The following is a 20,805-nucleotide window of genomic DNA, read 5'->3' on the forward strand; positions in this document are numbered from 1 at the left end:
TTTATAATGAAGAAGCTGAAAGGGGGGAAAAGTGCATTAAAGAAGCATAAAGTGATGTTTTATTTATTACCTACTTAAGCTTTTCAGTTGTCTTATTTGAACAATATAAAGCATTCAGAATTGAAAAAGCCTGTGGTTTGCATTTTAAGAGTGTCTGTTGGTGAGGCGAAATCATGTGTTCCTCCTAAGTGCATAAATAGGATGTAATGTCTAACACCATTGCAAATTTGTTTCTGTAATCACTTTTACAGACAAGGAAACAATCTTGCATACAGGATATGGCTTAATAGTCTATCACTCACCCACCTACATACTCCCTAGTTAGACCCCCTGTTACCATAGTAACAAAGAACATATAAACTTGCGGGACTGCATTTAATTTTCAGGTTTATAAATAACAAACAATGTCAATGACCCTTCAATAGAATTTCTATTATGTGAAAATGAAGCAACAAATAAAGGCCTCTTGAAAGGAAATCTCTGTAAGTACCTGACCTTAGCACAAATGTCTCATTTCAAAATCATTCATTCTTGCCACTTAAAATGAAGGGCAATAGGACACTTAACTCTTGCATTTATACAGAATCTCTATGGAACATGTGAGGTTTGCATAAATATGAAAGGAATAGTTATGAGAGTGCTACACTCTTTTAAAGCACAAATATATCATAAGCTATTTCGACTCCAAGAAGCAGCTGTGATAAAGATATTGGTATGTTTTAAATGATTTATTAGTAAAAGTCAATGAATGAAATCTTTAACTGTCTGGCTCTTCATCAATTGCTACATGGTTAACATGGTTTTCACCTTGTAAATATTGATTTAATGATGTAATTTTGTGATTTTTTTTTTTTTTTTTTTTTTTTGTAGTACACTGTTTTCACACATTTTTGCAGTGAGATTTAAGAATAACAAATAATTATACCCTACGGGTTTTAGTGGAACAATTGTGGAAGTGTTCACTGACCACCAAATTTATGCATTAGTCCTACATACAAAGATAAATTGCTGATCTAAGTTTAAATTTAGGCGTCCTAATTTGGTTTGAATGCATTGTAAGTAAGAATAAATATATATATGCTATTCTTCAAAAGTTTTTGGGTCACTTTTTTTAAAGAAACGAATACTTTTATTCAGCAAGGATCCATTTAAATTGATCAAAAGTGACAGTAAAGGCACTTATAATGTTACAAATAAATGCTGTTCTTTTAAACTTTCTATTCATTATATAATCCTGAAAAAAAGTTTTCACGAAAATATGAAGCAGGACAGAAATGTTTCTTGAGCATCAAACCATCATTTTAGAATGATTTCTGAAGGATCATGTGACACAGAAGACTAAAGTAATGATGCTGAAAATTTAGCTTTGCTGTTGCAGGAGTGAAATAAATTAATTAAAAATATATTAAAATAGAAAAGTTAAAAATCGTGTTCCTGTGGTCACATCATCTCGTGGCAAAAGTCTAACAGTGCATTCACAATGGGTTGTCGCCATTAACGCTTCTCATTTACTTCGAATGGGTGACGTCATGCGTTGCCTGCCTGAATTGTTGATTCCATTGTGCCACTTCACTCGTGTTGCTTGCGGCAGAAGTTGAAAATTTCTCAACTTTTCAAGCGCCAACGCAGGCGTCAGCCAATCAGATTGCCTTATGCAAATACCCTAGCGCAGACACTAGCCAATTGCGTTCATGCAACAGCAGAAAGTAATGAGAATGGCTGTTGTCACTATGATGGTCGCATCAGCACCAAGCTTCAGACATGCTCTCCGTCAAGCATTGGTGTCAATGCCCCGTGTGAATGCAGCATAAAAGTAACCCAATTCTGTGGGGAAAAAACGTATTTGGCAACACTGATCTGCAATTGCATTAGATTTGAAATATAAACAGAAGATTAACAAGCTCCAATGGCATCAGCATTGAAAGGCGCTGATGTTAAAAGTAAAATTAGCTTTAATACTCTGCTTCAGACATCATTTGGCTACTTTCATTCCTCTGAGAGTAACCGTGCAGCACTTCATTTTCCTTATAGACCGTAACACTTTGCCCTGATATCACCTTGCTATTTATCATCTCAGATACTGTACATTAAAATGAAATATGACTCACAGTAAGGCACCACATTAATTAAAGAAAAAAAAAACTTTTAAAAATGTGGTTTATTGTCAACGGGCAGTTGTCCATTTGCAGATGGAAGTTTGTCTACCCAATTATGAGTCTGATGTAATGACACGAGGACCGTGAAAAGGCTTATACAACATTGTAGCATTTACACAAACCCTCAACCCTCTGCTGCAAGCTAAACACAACAATTCATTTATGCCATTGTTAGTTTGGCCGTATATTTTTCCCAAACAGTGCTAGTACTGCCTCCGCCTGCCATCTGCTCATCACAATTCCCACATTCCGGCTACTTCATTACGCTTGGACTGAGATTAGCAAGTGACACCAGACTGTTCTGCCATGAATAAAACATCAATAACATTCTTGTCCAATAGATTTCCCATGTTCATCTGCGCGGAAATGGAGATCGCTTCATTTCTCTACAAGAGAGTACAGTACGCGTCCTCCTGTACCGCGGCTCAATATTATCACTTCCTTTGAAAAACTGCGGTCCTTTGAGACGACGTGTAGGGTTGCCCTCGCTGTGCTGGAGCTCTGAATAATTCAGTCAGGCCAGGAGGACACCTGCTGTCCCATCAGCACAGCTGGGGCCCTGACTGCTCTCCACAGCTGCCCAGACACATGTCTGCACTAATTGCAGTTTGGGGCAAGAAAGTGGTTTATTCTCCACAATGCTCAAGGAAAAAGGATAGACAGGCAGTGAGAAAGATGAAGTGAGGGAGTAAGAGGCATTCTACATCTCGGAATAATCTCAGAGGGCCGATTCCCACTGCGCTTTTGAAGAGAGGGACTTGCTTTGTATTGATCTGAGCGGCTGAATCAATTAATCAGGTCCTCATCTTCTGGACTGACGCGGCTCAGAGAGCAGGAGAACCCAAAGGCCATGTATGATTTATTTGTGCTTGGAAAAAGAATGAAAGCAAAACATGCGTGACCTTGACTTGATCTTCTATGTCTCACAGACCCAAATGGAAATTTGGATTGTGTTAAGTCAGAAGAAACATGCTCTCATGAGAGCGGTTGACGTTATTATCACACATTGACGTTCCAAAGGCGTAAACAAACTTTTGTTAAAATGAGTCATTCAAATTAAAAATTTCTTTCCTTAAGCAAAACATTTTGTTTTATTTTTGTTCAGCCTTTAATAAAGCACAGCAATGATCATAGACTTTATTGTTGTGCATTTGAAACTATGCAGATGCATGAATATTTTTATGTCAAACTGAGATCGGAGAAGGAGTTGTCATGGAAGGAAGTTCTCAGCTGATTATCTTGGACCGTTTTAGTGTGCTGGACTAAGTGGAAAGCTCTTTATTTCTGATGTATTGTCAGCATGCTCCTGATTTTCATCATGGCAGACTGACAACTGCTTCCTCAGTGTACCACCCATCAGTCTTAGATGTGCACCCATCCAGCATTACTGAGAGAGAGAAGTTCTACTTTAAACTCACTTTTTCACTGTCACAATGCTACCCAGATAGTATGACATACATACTGTACTGATGAATATTTATGCCATAGTATATTCTCAAATAGGGGTGTACGGTGAATGCATATGCAGTCTGTGTCTGTATTCAGATAGAACCAAATATGGATGGGGCTCAAACCAGAAGTGCATCAACTAAATTAAAAGATGTTTGAGGTTCTTTATAATGGCAGTGAACGGGATCAACAAGTTTGAAGCTCAAGAAAGTGCAAAGTGCATGCATCCATCATAAACGTACTCCACATGGCTCCGGGGGGCTAATAAAGGCCTTCTGAAGTGAAGCGATGCGTTTGTGTAAGAAAAATATCCATATTTAACAAGTTATAAAGTAAAAGCTTCTGCAAGACTGCCTTCCGTATTTAACTTATGAAGAAAGTGTAAAACGTTCGCAGTTCAAAACACTTACGTTACATCCTACACCTTCCGTATTCAAATTATGAAAAAAGCGTCACTGACGTGCCATTAGTTATGTTTTTTTTCCGTAAGTTGAATATGGAAGGCAGTCTGGCAGAAGCTAGATATTTTACTTTATAACTTGTTAAATATGGATATTTTTCTTACACCAATGCACCACTTCGCTTCAGAAAGCCTTTATTAACCCCCTGGAGCCATATGGATATGTTTATAATGGATGAATGCACTTTCTTCAGCTTCATACTCGTTGATCCTGTTCAATGTCATTATAAAGCTTGGATGCGTCAGGATATTTATTAATATTTCTCCGGTTGTGTTCATCAGAAAGAAGAAAGTCATATACGCCTAGGATGGCTTGAGGGTGAGTAAAGCTTGGGGTAATTTTCATTTTAAATTGAACTAAACCTTTAAATGGGATCATAATCTTGACGGATACATAAGGAATAAAAACAAGAATAAAAAGTAACCAATAAAAATTTGATTTAAAATGTATTAAGTGAGGAAAGAAGAATACATAAAGTATTAAATGCACAGCTAAATGGAAGTCTTTTACAACCTTTACGTAAAAAAGGCAAAAAAAAAGGCATATATATATATATATATATATATATAAAGCTCAATAAAAGTTTCTAAATACAGTCTTTGCAGGTGACTGTTTTTGCTTTTCTGTTTAAAAAAATAATGCATTTACATTTATAAAGTTCAGTCATATGTGCTTCAGAGGCTCACTACTGCATTGTAGAAATCTCACTTTATCCTTTATAAAAGAAAATTTAAGTCATTATTCGTGCCTTTCAGCTTGAGGTGCATGCCAATTTCCAAATATGCAATTTTAGTTAGTTTTTTTGCAATTAGGTAGAGCGCATTGTAAAACATCTCGACATATGGCGGCGGGCCGGGTGCTCCTGGTTGGTTTGTGTCGGAAATATCTAGTTAGCATGTTTTATGTTCTCTCTTTTCCCTGTTCAGCTCAGTCAGGCCCTCGGTCCTGAGGCCTGCAGGTGTGTCTTGTACCAGCCGCAGAGCAGATGTGATTAAAAGGTCTGTGCCACATCGGCACCGCAGCGCTACATGTAAGAAAGCACCTGACCCTTCCATCCTCTCCTGTTCATGTGACCCAGTTCTAACCTCATTTATGTTGGATCCCTATCCGTTTCCTCTTTGCCAGGGCAATTGGGATAGCCATTAAGCTGCATTCATCAAATAATTGCACAAAACTTGGGTGGTGTGGTGCTGGTGAGCTGTAAAAAGATTTTTATTTTTCAATTAAGGCTCTGTTGGTGGGTGGTTTTTGGTTTGGTTTCCTGTCACAGCAGATGACTGAATATAAAGTGTCTGCCAATGACGTCTCTTACAACTTGACATGGGAAATGAAAGCAAATCCCAGAGGACCCTTCCATTTCTGAAAATAGGCAGGTGCGCGTTCATCTAAACGCCAGCCAACACCAAAATATGCAATTAATAGATTAACCAGGGACGATATACGTCCTCACAAGAGTGAGAGGAGTAGAATTAAGGCCTCTCCAAGCGGATAGTGACATATTGAGAGTTTGAGGCACAGGTCTAGCCCAGACTAATGAGGAGTGATTTGGGGGTTAGCCTGAGATATAATTACTGCATCCACCTCTGCTGCTCAATGAGCCTTGGTCCTCTCGGGAACGGCCCATTTCCAGTCGGTAATAGGGAGCGAGGCTGGGGTTGGCTGATCAAATTGTCTGCTCAATGGCAGGTTTTTGCTTTCCTGATTGTCCCAAAAGAGTCAAAGAGCTTGACCCATGGATGTGTTTTCTCTCGATGACACCAAATTTAAAAGCCAAAGCTCTCCCAAGTCGTGCTGTTTGTGCCCCAGCCCTTTCTCCTACAATGTTTGATTTATTTGAAGCTGTTTAAAGACCAGTCCGTAATGAAGTTCTTGCACGCCGAAAAATGTTGGACTTAGAAGAGTCTGTATAAAAACGCATACATGCATAACTGGTCCGTCATTGCCTCAGCTTGTAGTAACTTGACTAATGTGTTGTGGAAAGAACAAGGGATAACCCAGTTTACCGTGAAACCCACCATCTGGAAGTGTGTCCCTGGTGTTTGTCTCTAACACGGGGGACAGGCGTTTGAATATGTAGGTGCATTCTGCACTTGACCTGATCCTTGCATGAGAGATGTGCTACAATGCACGTGTTTTGGAGAGAACAAAACAAGAGTGAAAATAAGCTGGTCAAAATTTCATGAGAAAAGTTTTGTGTATAGCATGTCACTTTGTGTTAAAATGCTAAATGAGTTTTGCAAATTTAGTTTAGAACTTACCTGGAGGCTTTCATCTACTGTTATAAGTTCTTAAAGGGATAGTTCACCCAAAAATGAAAATTCTGTCATCATTCACCCTTAAGTTGCTCCAAACCTGTATGACAGGTTTTTCTCCATACTGTGGAAGTCAATGGGGCCCATCAACGGTTTGGCTACCCATATTCTTCAAAATTATCTTCTTTTGTGTTCAGCAGAAGAAAGAAATTCATACAGGTTTGGAACAACTTGAGGGTGAATAAATGATGACAGAATTTTAATTTTTGGGAGAACTATCCCTTTAAATGTCACCAAACTATTCTCTGCTTGTCAAGTAATTGAAGTCTATCTGTGAGTGACCAGGCCTTCCGAGGAAGCTTGTCTCAGAACAAACTGTAGTACCAGGCAGATGGTTTACATTGTTAGATTTAAGATCTTGAACTGATAAACTTCCACTCTTTTCCTTGCTTTCACAAGTGCAGCACTCTGCCATTCTCTCATCGACCTTTGTGAGTTGTCATGACAACATGAGCGGAGGACCTCTGCTTCCATGTCATTGCCTGCAGATCCCTTTGGAATGAAGCACAGCACCAAGGTCCACTGGGTTCTGCTATTACAATACAATTTATTCATCTGCAGACCTGAAAACCAAGGTTGTTTGTGTCTCTGTTGAATAGGTTATTTGGAAATTGTGTTCTTGACATTAGTGCTCATCATTCTAAGAAAAAAATATATAAAATGTACCCTTTGCCACACTGCATCAATATAGGCTCATATTTAATTCAGTGAGCTTAAAATGGTGTCCTTCAATGTTAAAATGCTTATTTACATTTTTCTGAAATTGGCAAATGGGTCAATGACATGGTACTAATTTTTTGGCCCATCTATTAATTTTTTTTTTTTTTAAATTAAAGTGCCATTCATACTTGGTTTGAATATACCTCTATATATTTAAGGACAAAGTAAAAAAAAAAAGAAATTCAGGGTGATATAACTATCTAACTAGTCTAATATCATAACGAAGAAAACATTAAAAGAATGAAATTTAAAAGAAAACCCAAGTAGTTTATATAATATGTGACATATAAAGCACAGCTTCTCAGCTTATTCACATCTTATTAATATTTGGAAGTCATGTGGTCCAACAAACATTCAGAAACATGCAGAAAACAAACAAACAAACATAAATATCATGGACACTCTTATATGAAATTGACTAAAAAACAAATCAAATTGTATATTTTTCTGCTCAAAAAGATTTGTGATTCTCTCCTCAAGTACATTTCCTCTGAACTGCAGAAGATGGCTATAACTTTGAAATGATTAAAATTACAAATGACTTATAAATGTCAATGTGTCTCTGCCGACACGGTTTTCTTGCTGAGCGCCACAATTATCTATAACCGTGTAGTTAATTTAAAAATTTAAGAATTGAGAATGAATCGTGGAATGGTTTAAATGTCTGCTGTCAATTTTCATTTTCATAATTTGCCGTCGCTCCAGTCACAAAACCAGGAAAAGGTCATCTGAAATATATTGGAAGAAGATGAAAAGGCTCTGCTCGCATCACGTTTGATATCCTGCTCTATTTGCACAACACAGCCGAAGATGCCGGTAGCAATGCGGTGTCTTTGTCTATGGATTACGCTGAGCTCGGAGGTGACACGTAAAGGTGACACAAGGGTGAGAATCTTCATCCTGCGCGGATGGCCGTAGCGCCCCGTTGGCTGAGATGAGTATCAGCTGAAAATCTCTACGGTCGAGGAAAGAGCGTGCTCAGAAGCAGGCGTTGCCTAACATTCATCATCCACCACATTCAGTCCGGAAGAAATATGCCTTTGGAGCTGCCATCTTTCATGGGAGTCACCGTGTGAAGCCACCATTTGTTTTGTGGACATAAAGTTCCTTTAATTCTGCTGAAAGAGTCACAGAGCTGGGAGGCCTATGGATAAGTACTTCAGCAAGCAGGGTGATTTGCCATTGGCGCATGTCATAAACCACAAAGTTTACAAGCAACATATGCTGCAGAAATGAATCTCTGGTTCATCAGGTATTCAGGGGTTCATACTTAAATTAAAACAAACATTGATCTTGTAAGAGGGGGTTAACTCGTTCAACTCGAAATGCACAGGCGTGATAAATAGCTCTGAGACCAAATATTTGCTGTGGAGCTTCTTCATTTAGGTGCACATATCTTTCAGCAGCCTATAAGAGCATTCATTTTAAAGACTGCAATTAAAAAGACAGCTAATTTAAACCATTTGATAAATTTCTTGAAATATACTAACCGAACACATACTGAAAAAAACTCATTTTGGAAACCTGGTCTGAAAATAGAACATACATTTATGTTTGTTCTTTAGACGAGTCTTTGTTTCCCACAATATTTGGAGCAAGGTTCTGCTCTTGTATCAGAGCACTCAAGGCATGTGCGGACATGTGAGGACACAAGCCAAAGTGACAATGAGAGGCTTGGCTGCCTCTACATGGTCTGCTGGAATATTGACAACTCTGAGATAGATTGGTATAATGGTGAAATGATTGATTGGCACCTTGTGGAGGGAAAAATGCATGTTCATGTGTTGGAAAGAGAGAAAGGGGGTTGCAGGGTGGAAGGGGGGACATAGAAAGAGATTTAAAGGGGTCATGAAATGGATTTTTAAAAAAATTTTATGTTTCCTGGGGTGCACTTATAATGTTAATATGATTTTTACATCAAAAAATTGTCATAATTTAGAAATAAATGGCTATTTTCTACCCTGATTTTGGCTCTCTGATTTGAACGCTCTCTTTGAAGGGGTGTGTCTACTGTGAGACATCAGTGTAAACGCCCACTGCTGTGATTGGCTTTGCAATTGAGTATTACATGTGAAATCCTTTCGAATTCTTTTACCACATTTTTACTATTACAGCCGTCGAGATTAATGAAAAGTGTTGCTTATTGCATTATAATTAAATCTATTAATTATATGAATGAACAATTATGTATATTATATTGCATTTCTGTCAATAGATCCTCCTAAAATTTACACATTGCACCTTTAATACAGTCTTGTTTTTGGGGATAGATTTTTATGCTTGGATTTAAAAAAAAAAAAAAAAAGCCTTATTTTCCACATATTTTACATTGTTGCAGCACCTCTCTTCCCAGTCTGTCAGTAACACTCTCTTTATCTCCCATCTCTATGAAGCCCCTCTTTCCAAAATGTTCAATGTGCTTTGTTTGTTCGGCTGGGTCAGTGTGTTGTGATTGGTCAGCCGTTTCGAGCGAAATGTCACACCCATTACCGGGGTTGAAGAAACTGCGTCTCTTGGACATGGTGACAAAACGTGCAACTCTACCAGTCCTTGCTCCCTTTATTTTGCATATGCCTTGGGCAGGAGTTATATAAATGAGAAGTATTGTGATGTGTACGTTCCCGGAAGAAAACTCAATCAAGATTACAATTTAAGCATTTCAGGGAGTTCAGAAACAGTGCTTACTGATATAAGGAGTAACTCCCTTTAGAGTGGGCTTTGTTAACTTTGCAGACCTTTTTCATGTTCAAACAGCAACATTACACAGTAAAGAAAGTTGCATAATGCATAATAGGTCCTCTAAAAACTTGATCATTCATCTGTCATAGGACTGATTATGTAACTGAAACAATTTTAAGTTATTGAGCCATACTCTGTGACATGGGGGATGTGTATATATATATAATATGGAATAGATAGGATGAAGGCTGCATCTTTGATTTATAGTTCATTTTTATATTGCTTTACGGCATATGTTAAAGCACCCCATCAAATTCACAAACTTATTTATGCATCATAAAAGCAACATTTTCTTTACTATCCTGCATAAGCACTGTGAAGTACTTTTCATGAAGCATCAGTTTGATCGTACTGTGACCCGACATACTTCAGACATTTTTTGATTGGTTATTTGATTGCTTTAGATTGGATGTCACCATCTGGGCAACAGAAAAGTCCTCAAAATACACCCCCAACATTAGCATTCAATAATCGTGATCATGTCAATGACAAAATGGTGAATTGACGGAATTTCATTTACTGTGGTTGTCAGATTACCTGTAAAGGTCAGGGGTGGCAGTGACACCATAGAACTGATGAATATATCTTCCCACAATGCATGTAAAATGACTTGATAAGGGGTATGAGGGAAAAGCTCCGATATATATAAATACATTATATATATATATATATATATATATATATATATATATATATAATGAGAGAGAGAGAGAGAGAGAGAGATATATTGTATAAAAGTTGTTATTCTTTATCTTTGAAGCACATCATCAATTTTTGCTCTTTGTGTGAAGTGTATCAGCAGTCTGAAAAGTTAACCATTTGATTCAAAGAGATATAAATATACTCACCTAACCAAAAGGAAACATTTACTGGAACAGAGGGAAGTTTCCAAAAGCTGACAGAGTTTATATCTTGCTTCTCTTGGGACCTCGTTCTCTTGAAGGGAATGTTTTACAGGCATTACAACCAAGCATGGATCTCCTGGGATTCCTGCACAGGCAAATATCACTTTGCCGCATCCACATTTTTTCATTGCATAAAGAGATGGAAATATGCACAATGCCCCGATTTCCAAATGCACTAGTGAGTGGTCGTACGTTACAAACTGAGAACAGAATGTATGAAGTAAGTAGGCCTCAAACAAAACAAGCGGGTGTCTGAACTAAACTATTGTTCTTAAGAAATTATTACAATAAAAATAAAAAGCCTCAACGTATGTCTATCTTGGTTGAGACTGCTCTGGTTTTTATAGAAAATTCAATGTCAAATTTGCATTTGAACAGACAGTCATTATGGCTAGTTATGGTTGGACCTCCCTTGACCTTAAGTTAAATGGACTCCCTCCTGTGTTCATTTTGAAGTTCGTTTCCCTGTGTTTTTCCAGATTTTCATTAGAAAAAAAAAAGAAAAAAAAGGCAGAACTACTGTTACGCTAACCCTTGAGGTAATAACTCATGCATTCAAGTGTGGCTGTGTCAGAACAAAAACAACACCTTGTTTCTTTTGTAACCTCTCTATGTAATAATAAGTGTTCAGAAACAAAAGTGAGATTATCCTTGTATTGTCTTTTTATAATTTATATTTATATTTAATGCTTTCACTTTTTCTTGAAATCTCAAAAGAGTCAATACTGTATAGTTAGAAGTATGTTCTTTTATACACACATATGTATATTTTAGTCTTCAGTATTATTTACACTGTGAATATAGTATTCTCCTAGCAATTTATATCTTCTGTGAACCTGTGAATTTGCTGTGAGTTTGCAGTCACCTCCTGGATCACAGTGTGGCCAGATATGTGTTGTAACTGTGTGTGCTGGCTGTCCTCCTCATCAGCTTCACCTTCCCCTGAAAAAATGCCCTTACATCTGCTAATTACGCACATAAAAAGACTGCACTGAAAATGAACTCATGCAATGTGCAACTCCAACTCCTCATACAATTGCACCTGTGTGCAAAATCTACAACATTATTTCAACTTTATCCACCTATTTTCCCCCCAAAAAGAGAGGGAACAAGGATGTTCTGAAGCCAGGCCTTGAACACTGTCACTGAGTGAGTGAAACAACAAATTCCTTAAACATTATTCACTGGCTTTTAGAAGGGATCAACATTTTAAAGGAATTTGTCAGTAATTTTGTCTTTTTTTTTTTCTTCTAGGGTTGGTAACTCAAATTATATTTTGGCAGACTGTCAGCTAACTGTCAGCTATTTTCGAAGACATAAAAAAAAAAAAAAATTAATCATATACTTGTACTGTATTTATAATCTATAGTAGTAACTTGTCTTTTTTGCATTTCTAGAATTGTAATATGTATAAATGTATGTAATTTATGATATATATATATATATTTAAGGACCGAGTACCGATACTTTTTTCTAGTACTCACCGATACCGATGCCGATGCCTATACATTTATTAATTTCTCTTTTTTTTTTTTTTTTTTTTTTTTTGGTGATGTTGCAGTTTTCCAAGCACATCACAGTGAGACTAATGAATGTAGGACAGCTTCTTCATTATTACTCTAATGAAAAAAGTAATAATTTTTATGTGCTTGTCACAAACTTAAAGAACAAAAAATTCAGTTTCCAATAACCTTCAAAGGGCATAATTACCAATATATAATTGTTACATAAAAAGAAATTAACAAACAAATTACAAACAATACAACAAATACTATAGAGATACAAATTAAATAAACTTGTTTTTCAGATACAGTAGGTTTATTTACCATGTATACATTTATTTAACATATTTTGTTGTGTTATTAACATTAATGACAAATATACGCTACGGTCCCTTTAAAACCGAAGCCATACTGACACATATCCTGTTTTCACCCAAATGTTTACATCCACTTAAGCCATAACCGACTGTATTTACGTGAGATACTCCACACGATGGACATTTTGACAATTATGTGTGCATTTGACCATTCAGACGCAAGGAGAACTGATCGTGCACTGTCTGAGAGAACTGGGATCGCGCACGAGAGAGAGAGAGAGAGAGGAAGCGCTTCTGGTCTGCGTCATTCAGCGCGATTTCGCCTATCCCGCCTTCGCTAATCGATAACGAATTGTGATTGAAAGCATGCAGTTTGCAATGTGTGTGCTGTCATCATTAATTTGAAGTATTTCCACTCCCTTGAGGACATTGTTTCTGCTGTGAAGATTCTGTCAGTTACGTCACGTGAAGTAGCTATCGGTCTTTGGTATCGGGGGTATTTTTACAAGTACAAGTACATGAGCTTGGTATCGGTGCATCCCTAAAATATATGTATATATATATATATATATATATATATATATATATATATATATATATAATATACACACAAAAATATTACTGTCCCAACATTTTGAACAGTAGTGTATAAATATAAGACCCTTCTAACATTTTGCTATGATTAAATGTGTGTTCTGTATCTTTGTTGTCGAAACCTCAGAAGGATTAGTTGCGTTGAGCTGTTTTTAAAATATTTTATTTTATTTGTTGTATATGTAAATGCACTGAGCTGATTCTAAAATTGATCAATGAAATTATTTTTTATATGAGTGGCAGCAACTGAGGATGTTTCTTTTTATCTCAAGTTTGTCTGTTTAATTGATTTTGAATGACATTTGTTTTAAAGAGGCGATTGCCTTTTTAGACTTGCGGTGTTGGTAGTTAAGAATTGTAGCGGCATCATTCACCACTGGCAAGAAATTGATTACTTTATTCTAACCTGAATTTTGTGATTCTCATTACACAATAAGAAAAATGAAATGAGACAAGCTGTCAGATATTTTATTTGACTGTCAACCCTTCTCTGTGGTCCTAATCTCAGACAGCACTGTACCAATTACTCCACATCGAGGAAAAGGGAACATTGAAAATGATGATGGTGTCTTGGACTTTGGAGGTCTGGGATTGACTGAACTGTTTAACATTCAATTTTCGCTGCCTATATTCATCAGTGGGTTTATTCATCAGAGTTCATTGGCCCCCTGTTTTTACATGTCATACCGTTTCATTCAGCTATAGATTCATTGACCAGAAGAGGATATCTTAGATATGTAAACACATATGCAGTTTGTGTACATAAATCAAGCCACTGTAGGAAGAACAATCACCATGTGCAAAGGCAAAATATTCAATACCCTCTCTCTGCTTACAAGCTCATATGCACCCCATCCAGACATCTCATTCATCTTTGAAACAATAGAACTCTCTCAAATACTGTTGCTCGTCCCAGGTGGATAATTGATAGATTGGCTGTCTATACTAGGTATAAAAAGTCAACATCCTCAAGCTGACAGAACAGTTCTGAGGAGAGAAAATCTATATAAACTTTGGTCACACGATTCATTCTATTGATCTGTCTTTAATGGACAGTGAGCTGCATTAATCAAAAACAAAATATGGTTGATATGTGAATCAGACATTATTAGATGATTGTTATTTACAGCATTAGACTCAAGATATCTTCTTCTGCTTATCTTTTTAAAAACGCGAGTGAATGGAAATGGTTGAGCACTACGAGTGAATGAGATGGAAGCAGGGAACAATTAGAGCTTCAACTACAAAGCTTTTAGCTCATATAGAAGAAGAGATCAACAAGGACGACGTGGATTGTGAGATATTGTGTGAATTGCTGTCATTGTTGAGATCAAGAGAAGAAAGCTTATCGGAACTGAACAAGGGAAGAAAGGAGGAACCGCAAACAGATGAACTTAAGGATGAGGTTGAAAGCATGCAGGAATATCAAGATCGTATTGTGTTATGGAAAAGGCGTGCTACCAGGCTGATTCAGTGCAGCTGAGATTCAACCGCTTGTCAAAGTGATGCCAATGCTAATGCTGAAAGATCACATAACAGCAAGTTAAATTGCCAAAGTTGATAAATGACATATTTAATGGAGAAATAATGGCAAGAATTTTGGAACCAATATGAGACTGCCATTCACTTAAATGATGCACTGTGTGAGAGCAAAAAGTTTACCTACTTGAAATCCTACTTAACTGGAGCTGCAGCTAAGGCGGTAGCAGGGCTTACATTGAGTGATAGCAATTATGATGCTGCAATTACATTGCTTAATGACAGATTAGGAAGCAAGGACCTTGTAGTGAAAGACCATATGTCCAAACTGCTGAACCTGACTCCCGTGAAGAAATCGAACGACATCACAGCATTAAGACAGGTGTATGATGAATGTGAGATACAGATTCACAGTTTAGAGTCTGCAGGCTTTCACTGTGACATTTATGGTAGCCTTCTTTGCCTAATACTGATGCAGTTATTTCCAAAAGACATTGCATTCAGTTATACATGAAAAGCTGGCACCAATGACGTATGGATTGTACCTGAGTTCATGGTGTTTTTTCAACTGGAGGTGCAGAGCAGAGAAAGAGTGCAGCAGCTCACAAGACCCAATTGTGTAGAAAGGGATGCTGTTAAGAAACCATTCAATAAGACAGTGCCAGGCAGTGAAACAAAACCCAAGACAATGAGTGCTCCATCAGCCACTGCATTGCACCCAGCTTGCCCTATGGTTCCACGAATCTGTGTATTCTGTGACAGTGCAACCCATAAGTCAGAGCGTTGTCTCGATTATTCAGCTGCATGTAAGGAGAAAAAAGGGCAGGTTTTTTTGTGTCTTGGCACAAGACAAATAGCGAAATTCTGTAGAACTAAGGGTGTTACATGTCCGCTCTGCACTTGTCACCATCATCAGTCTGTGTGCGAGCAAAGTGAAGTAAACCCAGTTTTACAGCTACCAGTAGACAAGAGACCAAGAGACATTGAACCTCCATCTTCAGCTCTCCCAATTCTGTGATGACCAAGCGTAACACTGTAAAAATGACCCTGGGAAATGTGTGGAACACACAACAGAAACTTGTCATTGAGTTATCTGATGATGAAATTTAAAGACTGATGAACGATAGGGGGCTGCAACTTGCAGATTTTCCGCTTGAGGTTGCTGACCCAGAACTTCTAGTTCTTATTGGAGCAGACTTTTACTGGGAGGTTGTATCTGGGAAGATCGAGAGACTAACCTATTTCCTTGTGGCTCTGGATAGCACCTTTGGCTGGGCCATTCAAAGTATTGTTTCAAACTCAAGTGAGACAGAAACCACATGTATGCACATTAATGTAGTATAAGACAATCAGATCTCAAAGCAGTTACACACGTTTTGGGAAATTTAATCTCTTTGTGTCGTCCATGACAAAACACCTAGTGTAGAAGAAGCTGAAGCTTTAGACACCTTTGAACAGTGAACTTTAAAAACTGTATGGACGTTACCTAGTTGAGTTGCCATGGAAACATGGCAGAGACATGTCAGGGCTTAAAGACAAATGTAAAGTTGCGAGAAGGTTTGAAGCTCTAAAGAAAAGATTTAGAATGGATGATGTTCTCTACAAGAGATACAATGATGTATTTCAAGAATATCTGCAGCAAGACTTATGTGGGAAGGTACAAGATACACCAACTGCAGAGCAGGCCAGCATGGTGAAGTATTACATGCCACACCATCCAGTAATCCGAGATAAGACAACAACCAAATAGTGTTGGATGCATCTTCACACAAAGAGGGTTCCCCCTCCCTCAGTGACTGTTTGATTACCTAACTTTAACCCAGAATTACTTAATGTGCTTATTAAGTTCCGTCTTCACAACGTCGCCTTCACAGCTGATATTGCTAAGGCTTTTTTGCAGATAGGGTTGAAAAAGAGGTATACAGATGTAAGGTTCTTGTGGACCTACTGTATGATCCCTCGTTGCAGGATTCTGAAAGGGAGTTTTGCATCATGAGAATGAAAAGAGTTGTGTTTGGAGTGGGATCTAGCCCTTTTTTGTTGGCAATGACAATCAGAACCCATCTCAAACAGTATATGAGTCTGAACAGCCAAAAACTGTGGTGGTACTCTGGGAGTCACTATATGTGGATGACCTCATTGCGAGCTTGCCTGATGTGGATGAAGCCTATTCTATCACAGCACAAACAAAGGCAATCTTGCCTCCTGCAGGAATGGACCTACAGAAATGGACCTGAGAGTGTGATGGATGAAAGACCAGATTGAGTGCACGGGAGATTCAGAGACAGCATTGCATTGAAAGTGTTGGGATTGATATGGAGGCAAGACCATGATGACTTTGTGTTCGACTTATGGAAAGTGCTGGATGTTTTGAAGAGTAAAGAGAATACTAAGAGGAGTGTCCTTCAAATCAAGTATCTTTGATCCAATAGGCTTCCTAACCCCCAATACTATCCAGGTAAACTGTCTCTTTCAGGAAATGTGGGTGCAAGGTCTTAACTGGGATGAGGAACTACCCCCAGACTTAGCTTATGAATGGACACACCTTGTGGCCATTCTTAGATGGTATCACATCTTTACAAATTAGCAATGTGAGACAGTCGGGCTCCATGTCTTCTGTGACGTGAATGAAAGAGTTTACTGTGCAGTTGGATATCTGCAAGGCAAGAGTGAATTTATTTCAACTCTGGTAGCCTCAAAGTCCAGAGTTGTGCCTCTAAAGAAAATGACACTACCTTGACTGGAGCCAATGGGAGCCTTGAATAGTTGCCAGGGTAGGCCATAATCTGTTAAATACTCTTAAGATCGGAGAAAACCAGCTCAGCATGTGGATAGTCTCAATCATAGTCTTGAATTGGATCTGCCGTTTGGTGCAGAAATGGAAGCCCTTTTGTGGCAAACTGAGCAACTGAGATTCAAAGCCTCACTAAACCAAAGTCATGGTCACACTGCGATGGAAAGCACAATCCAATGGATCTACCTACAAGATGACAATCTGTTGACAGTTTGATTGATAATCAGTTGTGGTGGAATGGACCTGATTTTCTCCTATCGATGAACCCAGTGGTCTCAGCTGATGTAGAGCTTCCAGTAGAAGAGGTAAATGCAGAGCTCAGATCTAAATTCCAAGTTGCAGTGCAGTTCAGCAGCACAGACAAAAGGGAGCCACTGCTTGATCCTTGCAAATACAGTAAACTCTGTACTGTTCTCAGTATAACAGCTTGGGTACAGAGATTCCTCACCAATACAAGCTTAAATGTAAAGAAGCGTGGAAAGCTTCTCACTGTAGAGTTAATGGCAGCTGAAGTGTGGGATAAAATGACTCAGAGACATTTGAGAGCAAGAGATGAATTCAGCCAGGGAAGGACAGAGTGTACACAAAGATTCGAAGATCTAACTTTGATCTATTCCCTAATGATCAAGGCCTAGTGTGGGAGGAAAGCTGCAGTAATCAGATCTTACCTTTAGAGAGTGGCACCCATGGATATTACCCACAAAACACAGGTATTGTGAACTGTTGATTCAAAACTGAAAATAGATTTTGAAGGGTAGAAAGCCTTGTCAAGGTGTCAAGGGTAGAAAGCTTGTATTCGGAAGGTGTCCCATCTGCAAGAGGCTTGATGCTAAGTCAGCGCAGGAGGCTACTGCCCCCTTACAGAGGGACAGAGTCATTGAATCTCCTCCATTTAAAACAACTGGATTGGTGGATTTTGCCGGGCCACTTATAGTAAAGACCAGTAATAATACGAGTAAAACGTACATAGCACTTTTTACTTGCACCGTCACTAGGGCCTTATATTTGGAACTAATCTCAAATAAATGAATGGAGAACTTCCTTTTAACACTAAAGAGGTTCGTAGCAAGGAGGGGACTTTTAAGTTATACTCAGATAATGCGAAGACCTTCAAACAAGATCAAAATCTGAAGGAGCTTTGTAATTTATACTGAATAATGATAAATATAAAATTAGAATTATTATGTTTGCTTTAATGTTTATGACCGTTTTGATGTAACCCTTTACAATATATTCAAATGAACTACATTTCCCATGAACAGCAGCACGAGAGACGAGGAAGAAAGTTTATAATCTGAGATGATGTCTGTCTCATTATTTTCTGGAACACAAAATATATTTTAAAAAACAGTTTTTGTCCATACAATGAAAGTCAATGGGGTTCAAAACAACACTGGACTCCACTGACGTATGGACGAAAAAACAGACATATTTTGTTTTACACAGAATAAAGAAATACTAGCATGCTGCATTCCTTCACCTCACATCTTGTTTTTGCATATGCATTGTTTAGCTCTCTGGAGGCATTCTTTGCTGAAATAGGATTTAGTAAATGTACATTTGGGAATTTCCACAAACATTTATCTGGTTAGACATTATTGCAAAATATATTTATATGAAACGATAGACATACTAAAGCCTATGGGGATCATTTCATAAATTAAGGTTAGGATAAGACCTGCTGAATTAATTAATTTGGGACCAATAAATAAATGGTACATTTGTATTTAATACGTCCCTTGTTGACCATCTTGGATGTCAAAGTGGAACCATGTGAATATTTTTAATTGCTTGTAGATTATGAAATTAGTATATCATTTGTGTTTCCATTTATGACTACATAGTTAAGCCATGCAATTCACAGATGATTGTTTTTTTTATATTATTATTACTATTACTATTGTATAAGAAAAGCTACCAAGTGACATATATTTTAATAGATAGCATAAACTCACTTTTTTTAAAAATCACAAAGAAAGTTTATTAGCTTTTGTTTAAATGTATTTGCACACTTTTTGGTTGCGAAATGGTTGTAAAGTGGAACATTCCATTGTTAATGTGATCTGACTAAATCATAACAACTGACATTTTACATTTTATTAAGTTTGTCGAAAAGTGTCCAAATATTTTTTCCAACCACAGTATATGTACACACATAGATGAATAAATATGTATACTGTACATACAGACCCTCATTCCCTTAGGCTGAGTGAAGTTTTCACATGACAAAAGCAATGGAAAGTACTTCCCAGTGAAAAATAGAAATGGTTTAGAGCCATTGCTTCCAAGCCATTAAAGGAGGCACGCTGCAATCTCCCGCAATCATCTGTGCTATTTCTCTTGATATTCTGGGTATGCTGGTGACGGGTCACAGGAGAGTTGGCGTGTGATACAGTCTGTAGCTAACTCTCCTGAGACTCCGGAAATCTTCCTCAGATAGTGCTGGCATGGTCTGCGCCATATGATTGCTAGTGTGCTATCAGGGTGACTTGGGTATTCAGTCACATCTCTATCAGAAATAGCTACATTCCAATTTTGGCTAATTTGGTTGATGTTTGACATCATTTTGAGTTGAGGACGCATATTACATCTGGATCAATGGTAAATTTGTAACAGGAATTTGGCCAGTATATCACTGTACTTCCTTGCATCAGAGAGAAGAACCATGTGACATGCACAAAGGAACATGAAAGTGCATAAAGATAATGTAAGTATGAGGCCAAGTCTTTGTTTTTGCACTTTGTACGTTCACACAATTCATTTTTCATGCTCACTGCTCTGACACGAGGATTCTCATGAATCTCCAGAAATCCGAATTTTGAATTTTTGCCTTGGCCCTTTACACATAAACATTATTTGCTTAGCTATTTAGATCTTCTAACTACAAATTAAATATTTAAATGTCAAATGGGACTGATTAAGTATTAAAAACCTTAAAGCAAGGATGGGTGAATCTTACAAAAGCATGTTTGGGTTGCATTTTGCCTCAAAAACAAAGGAAAAAAAGTGTAACACTTTATTTTGATGGTCCATTTTAGATGTTAAGTCTATGAGTAACTTTGCAACTACATGTCAACTAACTCTCATTAGAGTATTAGTAGACTGTTTGCTTAATAACTGCTAACACTTTGTTTTGATGCTCCGCCAACAGACATTCTACTAACTATAAGTAACTTTTCAACTAAATGTCAACTTATTCTACTAACCCTAACACGCAACCCTAACTTTACAGTCTACTAATACTCTAATGGGAGTTAGTTGACATGTAGTTGCTTAACTGTAATGAAAAAGATGTAAAATATGTAAAAATGCAACATACTGTATATGTATACATATAACTTTTTTTTTTTTTTTTTTGGTGCAAATATGACCTGGAC

Source organism: Ctenopharyngodon idella, chromosome 6 (assembly GCF_019924925.1).
Source record: "Ctenopharyngodon idella isolate HZGC_01 chromosome 6, HZGC01, whole genome shotgun sequence".
NCBI lineage: Eukaryota > Metazoa > Chordata > Actinopteri > Cypriniformes > Xenocyprididae > Ctenopharyngodon > Ctenopharyngodon idella.